This window comes from Atractosteus spatula, chromosome 9, assembly GCF_055471065.1.
Source record: "Atractosteus spatula isolate fAtrSpa1 chromosome 9, fAtrSpa1.hap1, whole genome shotgun sequence".
NCBI classification, from domain to species: Eukaryota; Metazoa; Chordata; class Actinopteri; order Semionotiformes; family Lepisosteidae; genus Atractosteus; species Atractosteus spatula.
This window is the reverse complement of record NC_142714.1, coordinates 31,154,734-31,168,661: the sequence shown is the minus strand read 5'-3', so window position 1 is coordinate 31,168,661 and position 13,928 is coordinate 31,154,734. Positions and strand designations below refer to the sequence as shown.

The 13,928-nt window shown below is 40.1% G+C and overlaps 1 pseudogene; it reads right to left on the bottom strand.

The window, feature by feature from the left end:
- Positions 1-8,454: 8,454 nt before the first annotated feature.
- On the bottom strand, positions 8,455-11,823 carry LOC148828496 (uncharacterized; annotated as a pseudogene).
- Between the last annotated feature and the right edge of the window lie 2,105 nt (positions 11,824-13,928).

Sequence of the window (13,928 nt, the reverse complement as noted above, 5' to 3'; positions counted from 1 at the left end):
TGTATGTTTATGTTCCAAAATTAATATTGTTTATGGCCTTCACACGCGTTGCAGTATGCTCCTATTCTTTTTATGATCAGGCACTAAGATTTCCCTTCAGTGGTAAAATTCCATATAAATATTCAATACTTAAACGGGCACAGGTAAGACATTAAATATACATATACATACTGTATACAGTACAGTTTACATACGGTGTTCCTTAATCAATCTCTTTTATGAGCATGTGAAAGGCATGGTGAATCGATTCTCAAAAATTACTGTACTTTGCATGATTGGAAAAAAATGCGTGATTGCGAAATGCTGTGGTGTTACTTTTACAAAGACGGTCAATGAAAAAAATAATGTGGATCAGGGCAATACTTTGAGTTTACAGCTTGTCCAAGGTCATTCATTTTTAATACTATTAGTAATATCTTTGATGGCGACAGCTCAAACATGAGAGGTTGAGCTTTATTAGCTCCACCTTGCGGAAATTCCGGATACTATTATTTTATTTGCGGTACCATGTGATATTATGAGGTACTATACGAGAATTTACGGTATCTCGCAGTAGGCTGCGTCAAGCGCACCGCAAAATAATGCGGTGTTGCCTGCTCGTTTTGAATGGCTGCATCTGTAGGTTAGTTTCAGAAAAATGCACAGAGCATCTCTGTTTTCCTCCTATGCGCATGAAATAACTTTTTGAAATAACTTTTAACTGCTGAGACGGACTCCTGAGTGCATTTAAGGGGAAACAGGGAAATATTTCCCCAACAGCGCCACATTTGCCAACAGAACAATTGACTGAAAATGAATACCTTGCAAAAATCAAGTATTATGTCATGGCTGAAAGGAATGGATGTAAAAGGTAATGATACCAGCTCTGATAGATCACGCACACCTTTTGAGAAAGAGGAGGATTATACCTCGGCCACTCATACTAGCTCTGCTGCTGAACCTGCTAGTATTATCAAGCGTCGTAAAATGGCAACAAGGCCGTACAATCCAAATTATCCATTAAGTTTGGGATTTAGTTACACCGGTGATGGAGGAAGAGTGTGTCGTGTGCTGTGAGATTCTCAGCAATGAAAGCATGAAGTCAGCACATCTGAGGTGGCACTTTACCACAAAACATGCACTCTTGAAGGAAAAGCCTGTTGATTTTTTTCAAAGGAAACTTAAAGATCTGAAGCAGCGCAAGTCCACCATAAGGAACAGTGTCACTCCAGTTTCCAAAGCCCAAGAAGCATCTTATCATGCAAGCTTGTGGATTACTAATGCGGGTGTAGAGGCAAGGCTTATTAAAGTACAGGAATTAAGTTTTCTGCTCCCTTGCCTGTCCCTATCTCCTTCATCTCAGTGGTACTTGATACAGAGGGGCCATTCCATTTGGTTCACAATAAAGGTGTTTTTCTAGCTGATAGAGTGTCCTGATAAGGAACAACTCCAAAGGCTGAGACACATCAACCACCCTAACAAATGGTCATTTCTGGCACCTCAAAGTCTGGAAGATTCAGGGAGAGTCTTATTCAAAGTTTGTTTACAACTCTAAGGTCAGAGGGTATGGTTACTCATCATCAGCCTATCAGGAACTGGTAGGGCAGGTTAACAACAAGTGGTTCTTGAAGGCCCATGAAACTTTAAACCAATGAACGACCGGTAGGTCCTCCAGGTAAAACAGGCAGCGCAGAGCCCTCAGAGAGTGCCTGCTGGACATTCTCAGACTGAGCTCCTCCTGAACATCCTCAGACTCAGCCCGGACCACCACGTAACGGCCAATGTGTCCGAGTGCCAGGACTTTCCTTTGTTCTAAGAGTCAAGAACGGAGGTTGCCAGTGCGTAACCAAAGGATCCACCTGAGGTTAGCCAGCAGCAAGCCTCATGAACCCAATCTGAATTTAAGGATTCAGGACTAGCGCTTCATCATGAACGAACCGGTCCTAAAAGAACGTGACCTGCTAGGACCTGCAGTCACTTTTCTCCTGTGCACAAACTTTGCTAGTTTCAGCCAACACTAACTAGCCGGTCTTCAGAGAGCCAACTGCTGGAGCATCGCAGCAGGAATCTCTCCCACCACGTCGCAAGCCGTAACAACACTGCCTGGCACCGAGCCAGAGAGCGCCAATTGGACACAACAAGCCTGCCACTGCTTCCTTGTGTCTGCAGGAGATCTGAATTCACACAGATTGGATGAGTATTTAACATTCTGCATTACCGCTCAAGAATTCAATTGTTACCTTAACCTGAGTTGATATCAATTTAATTCCTATGAGTGATATACTTGCTTTTGAGTATCTAGTGTAGAAGTTGTAACTAAGTTAATTTACTAAACGGTCTAAATGAATGATATACTGAATGTATGTCCTCTTGATATGTGTAACTCTTCGTGATTGAATATATACCTGTTGTATTCTGCTAACCCTCATGATAAGATCTGTTATGTTTATATGCACATTTTATGTATTAATAAATGTGTTCTCGTGTATTACTACCAGTGTGTGTGCGTTGTTTGAGTTATCCCGCAAGATTGGATTCTAATAGCCATCAGAAGAATCATTTTTGTGACTTGCTGCTACAATTAATAATTGTCCCAGTAAAGGCACAAACCCCTACATTTACTGGTGCCTCGTGAGAGGATGCCTACACAGGTAAGCCCCACACTATTGGTGAAGAACTTGGTTTACCATTGGCAAAAGAGCTGGACACTTATTATGTGTGGAGACAAAGCTGCTAAACAGCTCGACCTGGTGGTCGTTTCGAATGACACAGTCACTCATAGAATTATTGATATGGCAGATGATGTCAAATGTACGCTGACAGAGCACATTAAGATAAGCAGATGCTTTTCACTGCAATTATATAAGTCTGTAGATGTCGTTGATTTGGCCAATTTGCTTGTTTACATTAGATATGAGTTTGAGAGCATGTCCAATGAGGACTTTCTGTTCTGTAAGCTGCTACCAACAAGAACTACAGGAGAGCACATATTTCAGCTTCTGAATGAATTTATCGAAGAGAATGGCATTGACTGGAAAAATGCATCGGAGTTTGTACAGACAGTGCTAGAGCGATGACAGACAGACACAGTGGTGTTGTTGCACAAATTACAGAGTTTGCTCCAGATATAAAGTGGACGCACTGCAGCATCATCCTCAAGGCCTTTGCAGCCAAAAAAATGCCTGAGGATTTAAAATCTGTGTTAGACTCTTCTGTCAAAGTTTAGAATTCTATCAAGGCGTGACCAATGAATTCACGTCTGTTCAGTGTGCTTTGTAATGAAATGGGCAGTGAACATGTACAGCTATTGCTACATAATGAAGTGAGATGGTTATCAAGTGGCAAAGTGCTCACGAGGCTCTTTGAAGTGCACTCTGATGTACAGATGTTTTTGCATGACCAGCAATCTCCCTTGGCAACTCTATTTGATGAGCTGAATATGAGACTGCAGGGGCTGTCTTTAGCAATTTTTGATGTGTCTGACAAGATCACTGTTATGAAGCAAAAGCTGCAGCTTTTTGTTAATAAGATCAAAGCAAGTTATGTCTCTGATTTCCCAACTTTGGAGAACTATCTGCACACATATGGTGTGGCACTTGATGGTGCTGTTTGTGATGTGATTTCAGTGCACCTCTTGTAATCAGAATAACAGTTCTTAGAGTATTTTCCAGTTGAGGCTACACCAGAGTGGATCAGGAACCCCTTTATTGTTGATGTCATAGGAATACCCAAGGATCTGATCTGTGCTGAACAAGAGAAGTTGCTCGAGTTATCATCTGATGCGACTTTGATGTCAGAATTGAAATGATAGTCACTGTTGGATTTCTGGATCCAAAGACAGAGTGAATACCCATCCCTGTCATTAAAGGCTGTGTGTTTTTTGATGCCTTTTGCTACTACCTACCTTTGTGAGAAAGGCTTTTCTTCTCTCACTGCAATCAAGACAAAGTACTGCAACAAAATGGATGCTGAGCCAGATCTGCGTTTAAAGCTGACTGCCCTCGTCCCTGACATTGCAAGGCTTTGCTCATCTAAATAGGCTCACCCCTTTCACTGAAATGATAAGTGCTCAGTGCTATTTTTATTATATGTGTGTGCGCGCGCTCATGTCGGTCATTGAGATTTTCTGTGGTTCCTATGGGAAGGTGACTTGAGGTGGTACTTGGAAGCATTTGGTTTGATCGAGGGTGGTACTTGGTCCAAAATCTTTGAGAACCACTAATCTATAGCATTTATGTAGCAAATTGTTTATGATACTGTTACAGTTGAGGGTTTCAAAATCTAGAGAAACGTCAGAAAATAACAGAGTGGATAAATAATCATAACCCCCAACTTCTAAAACAGTTTGCCAAGAATATACCCAAGTGATGGGTATAATTAGAGGCACATGACTTCTTTGTCCAATGGCACACAGCTTTGGTGAAAAGAGTAGTACTTCAGACCTGCTGGGTTAAATAAATATTAATTAACTGAAAATATGCACACTAAAATACACACAACATAAACATACAAACACATAAGTTGCGCTGCTGACAAATTTAATAATAAGGCATCCCAGAGGTCTAACATTCTAACCACCCAGAAAAAAACAGAATGCTACCAGGTATTTGACTTTCAAAGCCAAAAGAAGAGATAAGCTACCATCTAAACTAAACAACATGACTACATCTCAGCAAACATCTCCTTGCTTTGAAGTTGGAAGTGTTGATTCTTGAAGATGCTCCATAACTCTCTCTCTCATCCTAGTGTTAATGTCAGCACACCCATCTCCATTTGGGGGTTTGAACCAAATCTTTGAGGTCTCCCCTCCAGGTACTGACCAGGCTCATACCTGCTTAGCTTTAGTGGGTTGCTAATTTTAAGTTGCAGGGTGACATGGCTGCTGGCTAAGATGCTCTATAACAATAACAATAAATGTGCTAATTTTCATAATTTCAAACTTTTTCAAAAGCACTACAATATGAATTAGAAATATGTTTCCTGTTTAAAGGTTGCTTTTAATTCAGACTAGAGGATTTAATACTTCTAATTATTAGTATATGTTTTAAGGTTCTTTTCTGAAACTACAATATAAATACAGTAATTTATATCTTATTATGTTTTCCTGCAATATAAGCAAGACCTTTTATATTGTATATGATAGGAATACGCTTGACTAATCATTAAAAAAATCAAAACTAGAAAAGGCTTATGTTGGTTCTTTCCCATCTTTCCTAGTGAAATTGTGACTTAATTACATATTAAAATATTACTTGAATATTTAAAATTAATTAACTTTAATAACTAAAATTTGCAAAGAGCAGAGTTGATTAAAAATAAGCAACACAATGCTGAAAATACAAGAGTGAGCTTATACAAGAAGAGCATTATGTAAATTGATGTGTTTTATATAAGATTTGCCTCCCTGATGAGGCCAAATGGAATAATTGGCCTATAAAGTATTCAATTTGCTCCATTTTTTTTACATAATTGAATTCTGAGTTCAAGAGTAAATTAAAAGTTAATTGTAGAAAGTTCTTTCGACACTTAATTCACAGCCTGTCACTCAAGAACAATTACATTTGACTTCTGATTCAAACTGAATTTTGAATAGTTTTGAAAATTGTATTTATTTTTTACATTTATTTTATTTTGTAAGGTCATTTATTATTATGTTATTATGTTATCTGTTTTCCAACTGTAAAATGTCCCCATCCAAACTAGTCAGTTGTGAGCTACCTAAATGACCTAATCTCGTCTAAATACATATACATATATAAAAGCTGCAAGTTTTTAAAAAAATTGTAATTATACATTTTAAACACTTTAATTTTGAAAACACAACACACATTCCGTACAGATACAGTACAATCACATTCTCCTGTCTTCCCATGGTGTAAAACGAATCAGCAGGTGATTGAGATAACAATGCGGTGCCCACACTGGGGTAACGTTAACTTGAAGTTTGAAAATGATTTTGGCACGCCTGTAGCTTTTTCACGAAACCTCCTAGATTTACAAAAACACTTGCTGTGTGTACAAAGTACATTGTGACTGTTTTCACAGCCTTCACTATGTCGTTTGTAAGCCATTTTTTTTACCACGCTCGAATATTCTTTTGTTCATATCTTCGCAAGGGAAACACAGAAAGCCTTCAAACCTAATGCATTTTAAAGACCACAACTTGTGAAAATGTTCACAGCCTCCACATAAAACTATCAGTGAGCTAATTCTCTTTTTTTAAATCTCCGGTTTTTCCTTGATGCGTAATTATGCACTAACTGGAACTTTCGGGGACCGCTGTGTACACACATGCGAAAAACCCGTACAGATGCAGCCATTCAAAACGAGTGAGGTACGCCGCGGTAAAACGCTGTGGGCGTGTCGTGTCATAACACGTCATAACGTGTCATACCGTATAATACCGCAGTAAGATAATAGCATCCAGAATTACCGCCAGGTGGAGCTAATAAGGCTTAACCTCTAATGTACAGCATTTGAGCTGTCACCAGAAAACACCTGGTTTTGAATCCCGATCACTGCTTAGGGACAATCTTTATTCAATTAAGAATTTAAGTTGCATACTCTTTAGACTTTTAAATTTAAACTGTGTATTACAGCATGTTAATCATTATACATTAAAAAGTTAGTATATTTTAAGAAAGCAAGATTGCTCAGTTGGACAAAAGTACACAACCTTCCACCTTTATCATAAATATTTTAATTATGCAGAAATATCTTATGTATCAAAGTCTTTACCAAAGATATTACTAATAGTATTAAAAATGAATGACCTTGGACAAGCTGTAAACTCAAAATATTACCCTGGTCCACATTCTTTGTAACCGTCTTTGTAAACGATAGACAAAAAGTAATACCACAGCTTTCCGTTGATCTGATCACGCATCCGTTTCCAATCATACAAAGTAATTCTTGAGAATCTCCAATTCACCATGCCTTTCACATGCTCATAAAAGATATTAATTTAGGAACATAAACATATTACTGTATGTAAACTGTACTGTATATGGCTGGTCTTGGAAGTTTAAAGAAAAAATACACACCAGTATTCCATTTCGCCCTAAACATTTTAAGCATCAAAGTCTTACATGTGGTTATTTCGGAAACGTTTTTACGTGCTCCTTCTGACCATGTTACTTTACGTTTATATACTGTACAGTACGTTGTGAGAAAAGTGATAGTTTTAAGCTTTTCTGTGAATACGCTTGATACCGGAGTAAACAAAAGCATACTTTTAGAATTTGATTAATAGGGAATATAATATGGAATCGCGTATCTAAAGAAATTAATAACGATATAATAATATTCATGTACTGTAGCACAAACAGTAGTATAAGATTTTCTATTGATATGTGTATGGCTGTTTCAGTATCGGTGCATCTGTGGTGTGATGGCTTAAGTGACTGACTTGTAAGCAAGAGGTTGGGTGTTTGAATCCAGCTATTGCCATGAGTTTTCTTCTAACAAACATTTCTTTGAAAAACTAAAATAGCAATATTATGGACACTCTATTGACTTTTTTTATATTTCTAAATATCACAACATGTTTGAATCTAAGTCATTTATTAATAACAACAAATAGTTTCAAACTGCTACTGATATCATCATCATCAATATGTGAACAAAGTAAATGCTGTTTGTTTATGGTCTGTAGCTCAAACCCTGCTTAACTAAAAATGAGACACAAGAAGAGTATTATTGGACAATGCTGTGAGGCTAAAGAAATCAATAATGATATTAATTCAAAGATCTAAATATATTTAACTCATACGCCTGACATTAGAGGGTGTGTCCACTCACCTGCGCGGTGACGTCACCGTCTTTCCCTCTGAATATCTAGCAGGAACCTGTACCGTGTGGATCCCTTTAGATCTCCCTTCAGATTTAAAAGGTTATTAATAATATCTTCAGTGTTGCATTAACATTGGAATGTTCTTCCAAGTGTAAAAAGAGGCGATACGCAATGTGTCAACTTTTCAGTTTATAGACCATACAAGATCATTTTTTATGAATGATGTCTTCCATATCGCATTAAAATTGGAACGCTTTTCACAGGTGTAAATCCACCTATTTACTAACCGCTTCATCCAGGACGGGTAACAATTTTGTAACAGAATTGTTTTTCGTGCACAAAAAGTGGTTATTGACTATTGAGACCTGTTTTTATCACTTTTAAAGTCATGCAATTTCTAAGTTAAGCAGGAACACATCATTACATCTTTTTTTCATTAAAAAATTCGATTTGCCCAGCCAAAGGGGCGTTTATAATATTGTGGCATTATTATATAGAACGGACACAGTGACTCAGACACCCGTTGAATGTAAAAGAGCACTTTATTTTTCTGTACAGCTTTTACAGCACCCCCCCGTGCCCGCGAGCCAGCAGAGAGAGAGAGAGAGACACACACTTTTTCATTGATAAAAAGTAACGCCACACTCTTGTTTAACAGGAATGTTTTGTTTCTGGGCAGACTGTTAAACTAGAGGAAAAGAGAGACTCCTTCTTCGAAGCACTTTGTTGATCCGATCACGTATTCTTTTCCAATCGCACAAAGTAAGTGTTGAGAATCTCTGATTCACCATGCTACTAATGGTTTCCTGAAGATTGCAAGGCAAGACACTTTTGCCTTTAGACCCATCAAAATTTACTGATGTGGTCCATCCCCAGTAAATTTCAAAAGTCACAAGATTTCGAAACACGAGGGCGGCTTAGGGGTCTGCTCTGGCTTTCCCATCTATGCCGATGCACTGCAAGTACAACCCCCCCTTCTTCTCTTGACTGATGGGCAATAGTTGGATATCTGGGAGAACTGTACGTTGCACTGGCATTTGTGATTTCTGCTGTGTAAATGGTTCTTCCTGAGGGGAGATAGACAGCTGGGACAGCATTAGCCAAGTCCTGGGCGGGGGTGAGCATAGAGGCCGGGATGGAGTGTCCTAGGGCTGTGTGTGCTCTGGGGGGTGCAGAGGGCTGTGTGGAGATACACCTTCCGCCAGGCACTGCAACCTGCGCGACGGGGGGAGGCACTTATCAGGAGATGAAGGTCTGTTCGGAGACAACTGCCCTAGTGTTTGACTACTGGAACATACTCTCTCCGGCTTCTGCATCTTCAGGAGTGTCTCTAACCTCCCAGTCCTCCCCAGTAATAAGTCTAACTTCTCCCGCTGCTGCCGAAATGTCTCCACACAGGTGCTACTATAACAGAATCCATGTAAGAAATAAAGTCACACAATAGTATTCATCAGTTGCGGAACAGACGTCAAAATGATGAAGCCTGCTGTATTTGCTTACCCTTTGCATTTGCAAGGCGAGGCGGCCGAAAACTCATGGCGATAGCTGGATTCGAACACCCGGCCTTTCGCTTCTAAGTCAGTCACTTAAGCCATCACACCACTGAAGCAGTCATGTGACAAGCAGTGAAACAGCCATACACATATCAATAGATGTGTATATACTACATTTTGTGTTACAGTATATGAATATAATTATATCATGATTAATTTCTTTAGATACGCGATTCCATATTATATTCTCTATTAATCAAATTCTAAAAGTATGCTTTTGTTTACTCCGGTATCGAGCGTATTTGCAGAAAAGCTTTAAACTATCACTTCTCTCACAAAGTACTGTACAGTATATAAACGTAAAGTAACATGGTCAGAAGGAGCATGTAAAAATGTTTCCGAAATAACCACATGTAAGACTTTGATGCTTAAAATGTTTAGGGAGTAATGGAATACTGGTGTGTATTTTTTCTTTAAACTACTGTAGCAGCAATGCTTGTTAATAAGACAGAATTAAACGTTGCTGTGCTTTCCTAAATAAGGCCCCATCTCTCTCTTCATCTCTGTGGTGCAGCCACAGAGAAGCTATTCATGCAGGCTGATTTAAGATGTTTTCTTTTGATAAGGAACAACTCCCAAATGGGGATGCACTTAGCTAAGCCTGGCTATCATGATCAATGGTCATCCCTGGCGCCTATCTGTCTAGGGAGTGCCAGAAGGACATCTGGACTGCATTCCTAAGTGTCAGGAGTAAGTGACTAATATCTCACTTTGATCAACCAATCAGGGACTGGCAGGGTGTGTTAACACTACGTGGGTCTCCAATGCCCGCCAAACTCTCAACCAATCAGCACACATCTGTGTCTTGGTCAAAAAGGTAGCACACGATCAGGTCAGGGCTCTCCTTGGCCATTTCCGCACAACCTCAGAGACAATCACGTGACAGCCGCTGTTGTCTACACTGGGACTTGGACTTTGTTCTAAGCACGAGGCCGAGGATCCTGTACGTAGTCAGATTTCTGCAACGACCAACGTGAATGCTCCGCTTGATCAATGGCAGCCTACAGTTGGATCTCATTCATGCTACCCGGAGTACATCTTGATGTAAGAGTACAGCATTCAGAGTACACGCAGTCATGATCCAGCTACCCAACAGCAGTGTTACAATAACACCGCTTCCTGTTCCCAGCCCCCCTGATGAACCACAACACCTGTGTTGGGCACCTACCAGGGTGGTTTGGAGGTTTGTTCCATTAAAGGCAAACTAAACTACCTGTACCTCTTCAGGGCTTACTGTTTATTGGATTTCTATCCAATTCAATAGTGTGGCACCTGAAGGCATCCACGACCTCAAGTTTGGTCTTATATTGTCTGGTTCCAGACCGTACACTGTTAAGTCACCAAGCTGTACTATGGCCTCCTCGGGAACTTGTCAAAGTAAACCAAAACCTTTTTTCTCTTTAACCTCTCTCTCATACAAATAAAAGAAAACACACAAACTTCCACAACATGAAGTCCACACAAACTCTCTTATTGGGCAGCTGCATTGTGGTAGCTGTATCATGCCTGTCATAAGTCATAGTGACAGTTAAATGTGGTGTGCTGACCAGCCATTTACTTCCCACCTGCTCTCTATGGGGTTCATTAACCTCCCTCTGCTCATTAGTAGCTTTACACCCTTCATTGGTGGATCATTTAGACACAGCCAATGGATAGCTTTGGTAGCCATACCCATCTCAAGATTTGGATCCGAATTCAATCTTGGATTGCCTTCTGGGTGAGCTACAAGCGATGGGGTGGTTAACATCACATGCTCCTCTACTGAGAAGAGTGGAATCAAGTGGGTTGGGAATTGTGCCATGGCTAGGCTGGCTACAGTGGCACTAAGCTCCCTTAACAGGTCTTGCGTCAACATTCTGGCCTGTTGCACACAAGCGTAAACCCACTGTATGACACCAACAATCATGTCCACTGGGTGGGGGATAAGATTCAACCCTGTTGCATAGAAAGTTGCCTGAAGGGTTTTCTCTAGGCTTTTCAGCTTTTGCTGCTGTTGATACAGCCTGTCACTACCCTCTGGCATCTCTGACACCTGCCTTCTTGGGCCAGTCAGGGTGAGAGTGCCAGTAGCAAACAAACCTACCAAAAATAGCAAACGCACAACAGTGGCGGCAGCAATCAGTCCTCCCAAAAGTCTTTTAGGGTGGCGGATCCCAGTCATCTCCTTCTGAGTGACTGTCGCCTTTCTAAGCTGGCGCAGCATGTACATGGTGTCTTTCTCAGTATGCCATGTGGCATCCTGGGCAACAACATCCTGGAAATCTGGGGAATCTGACGCAGCTGCTGATGCTGCTCCTCCATTTCCAGGGCATCTGCTTTTTCAATTTGTTCATGCCTGTGCTCTAGGAAACCCGCTGGGGGTGGTGCAGCGGTGGAGCATGCCTGACCCTCGGCTGAGTGGTCATCTGGAGCACCTGAGTGATCTGGGATTTTTACGCCATTCTCACTGTTCAGGTCAACCCTGTACACCTCCTGATTGAGGAATCCCTCTATCGGCATGTTTATAATCGTTTGCTGAGGGTAGGTGTAGGACACCTGCTCGCTGCCCCCTTCCCTCGCTAGGGGTTCAGGGAGCTGTCCCAGCAGTGGGATAGCTAGTTTACAGTCTTTGAACTTGCTATCACTCACCAGGCCCATGTCAGTACGGGCAGGGATTCTGACACCCCCCTTTGCCATGTTCTGCACTAACAATCGGGTGGCTTGACCATCCAGCTCCAGTCTGGGTGAACCAATGTTGGTCAGATTCAGACTGATAAACTGAGCTGGTTTAAAAAAAAAATTTAATGAAATTCTGGCTCAGTACAGAACTGATATCTTGCCTGAAATTGTAGATGGATTTGATGACCTCAGTGAGACAGACAAGGCTAGGATTGGAGTTATCAATGAGTTGTTCTGTGGATTACATTTAATTGATGGCTTGGCACATCAGGCAAATGTTACACTTTCTGTCTGGGAAAGAATGATTTTTGGTGGTGAAAAGTTGGGCAGTGTTAGTTTAGATTGGATGCATAGAACAGTAGGAGAGAGTGGTACAGTTAGATTGATGAGATCAGTGTGCAAAGCCATCTAAGAAAGAGGGTGTGAGAAAAGTGGCAAATCTGTGCAGTTTAGATCTTTTTTGTTGAGTCAGGGCAAATCTGTGTAGGTCAGTTTATTGCAGGATGCAGAGCACTGGAAATTATTTGTAAATTAGTGACAGAGCCTTTGTGGAAAGCTCTGGGAAAAAAATAGCATGTTTTAAAAATGAATGCAAGATACAGGGAGTTAGTGTGCAAACTGAAAGAATGGCAGGCTCATAGCAGTAAATTAGTCAGAGGTGAGGTATGCTTGTTTATTGACATAGAGGTACATTCTGGCCCTGTTCTGCAGAAGCTAACAGAACAGAGGAGCCCTGAATTTGAGGACATGACTAGACAGGCTGTGGAACTGATCCTTGCTAGTTTTGTAAAGGTGTGTTGTAGGATGGTAGCAGATCATTTAGAGTATGGCAGGTATGATGAGGTTTCAGAGGAGATGTTTGAAAAGCTTGAATCAGCACCCAAGATGAATGTTAGCTGTGAGAGGGATTTTGGAATCTTTGATAATTTACTTAAAGTTAAGACCAGAGCAACAGCATTAGCTGTCGAGGGTATGATTATGTTCAAGGAGAACAGGTCTTGGCAGTGGCTTGAAAAACTAGATTCTGAAAAGAAGGCAGAAGTTTTATCTCAAGCTAGAGAATCAGTTAAAGAGCAGAGGGCTGTGTTTTGTGAGAGGATGGCTCTCACAATTACAATTACAATTCGCACTAAATTGAACCCATTCAAGCCTACATTACGTTTTAGCATTTAATTCAGAGCAGAAACCCTCAAACCTGAAGAAGGCTTGAGTTTTCTCTCTTCTCTTTTAAAACGTGTGTACAATGCTGTAACACAATTTAAAATAAAAGTTTAAACAGTATCAACTAAACTCCATTAATATAAGTATCGAGTGGTATTAAATAAATACAGCTTTTTAGTATAGATTACACTTTTCTAAAATGTATTTAAAAAATAAAAACGATTACAATCTAATCTTTCCACGTTTGATCCCAAAATCTCAAGAAAAATAAATCTAAATGGGGAGAACTTACTTAGAAGACAAAGATAACAATTTATGTTGCATTTGTCTGTGAATCAAAACATACATATAATTAAACACGCATTTGCGATTTAAATCAAAACGTAATTTAAATCAATATAAATGTTTATATTGTAATGGATACTGTACAGCCTCCATTTCTTTACAAAAATTTAAAAGATCGTTTGCGCAGCCTAAGAGGGGGGATCTACTCTCAGTGACAGCTGACAATCCTCCATACACTCAAGTGAAAAATTAATAATGCCATTGTAAACGTCATATTTACAATTTGTTGATAATAGAAATGTTAAGTTCTTTAAAGCTTTGTGATAGTTTACCCAGGCAGCAAAAGATCAGCTACACTGGGAAGATGCGACACCAAAGATATTATTAATAACCTCTTAAATCTGAAGGGAGCTCTAAAGGGATCCCCCCCCACACACACACACACGATAGAAGCAGGAAGCAGAAGCAGGGACAGTTGTCAGAAGGAAAGAAGGTGACTA